This window comes from Bos javanicus, chromosome 24 (assembly GCF_032452875.1).
Source record: "Bos javanicus breed banteng chromosome 24, ARS-OSU_banteng_1.0, whole genome shotgun sequence".
Taxonomy (NCBI): Eukaryota; Metazoa; Chordata; class Mammalia; order Artiodactyla; family Bovidae; genus Bos; species Bos javanicus.
Genome location: NC_083891.1, coordinates 45,534,079 through 45,535,688, shown reverse-complemented (window position 1 = coordinate 45,535,688; position 1,610 = coordinate 45,534,079).

The following is a 1,610-nucleotide window of genomic DNA, read 5'->3' as shown; positions in this document are numbered from 1 at the left end:
TCCTTCTTTCTTTTTCTACCCCTTCCCACATTTTTAGTGTGCCAGGAAGAGTTTTCATCTTGGTGAAGCTTCCCGGACAGCTCAGTTGGTAAATAACCTGCCTGCAATGCAGGAGACCCTGGTTTGATTCCTGGGTCGGGAAGATCCACTGGAGAAGGGATAGGTTACCCACTCCAGTATTCTTGGGCTTCCCTTCTGGCTCAGCTGGTAAAGAATCCACCTGCAATGTGGGAGACCTAAGTTTGATCCCTGGGTTGGGAAGATCCCCTGGAGAAGGGAAAGGCTACCCATGCCAGTATTCTGGAGAATTCCATGGACTATACCCATGGGCTCGCAAAGAGTAGGATGAGATCAAGCGACTTTCACTTTACTTTTATATAGGTGTTGAAGTGATTATTATTGATGGAAGGAAAAAATCGTCTCCAAAATGTAAACCTCCCTGACAATGGTTACATACAGCATGCAGCATGCAGCTACTGCCAAGCAGCATAAATGGGAAAGAGTAAAATTATTAAGCAAATCAGCCCTTGTCAGAACGATCAGAACATCAACATGCCAGGTTAAAATATCCTATGGCGGGGCAGAGTCTCAGTATCTGTTGCAAGGAGATAGTAAGGAAGCTGGAGAAAAATGTGGCCAGACAAGGGGCGGGCAAGGATGAGCCAGTCGCTGAGTAGGAGGAGGTATTTTTGTTCAGAGAAAGGTTAACCTGTTGGGAAAAAAGCAATTCCCAAATATAATGGATTAAAAAAGAGAGAAGGCGACATCTCTCCCATGTATCAGTCCCAAGGTGAGCTGTTATGTGGGCAGGTGCCCTTGCTTCTCATGGTCATTCAGAGATCTAGGTTCTTTCATATTGTGACTCTGCTACCCACCCCACCCCACCCTCCAGGGCACTGCTGACACCTTCAAGGCTGAAGCTGAATATCAGTCTTGTTCAAGGTCTAGCTTGTGTGGAGGGGGAAGGCAGAAACCCTGTCTTGTCTAAGGCTTGTCTTTTTGTTATCCAGGATCCAGAGGTTGTACCCATCATACCTGCACACATCCCATTGGCCCCAAGTTCATCAAACAACTGAACCTACTGCCAAGGAGGCCTGGAAATGTGGTCACTAGCTAGGTGACCATAAGGTCAAGTTAAAATTTTATTACCAGGGAAGAAGGAAACATGTTGATGGACAGTTCCCTATCTCTGCCAAAAATATTTGCTATAACTCCAGAAAACCAGAAATAATTTATTCAATAAACTCTAAAATGTCATTAAAAGATGCACCCTTATTTTATATACCACTAAGACAGAAAAAAAGTTTCTACCTTTTCATAGTTGTAAGATGCCACTGACTGTAGTATATATCCTGATCTCAGAAATGTTAAAGTGCAAAAAAGTGTGTATCTTAAAACTGATGAGATAGAGTTCCTTTTTAGCTGTTTGTATTTTGGGTAATATAGTCTCAGTAAGAAAAGGCCAGCCTATGTTCCCTATGCTGAGAGGAACCAGGGGAAAGAGGCATGTCTGTACATAGTCCAGGGTTTTAGAGGGAGGCCAAGCATGTTGATTTTTGTAATAGGGATAGAAACGAGAGGCTCCTGGGGGGAATGGGTCCTTTGCTAAA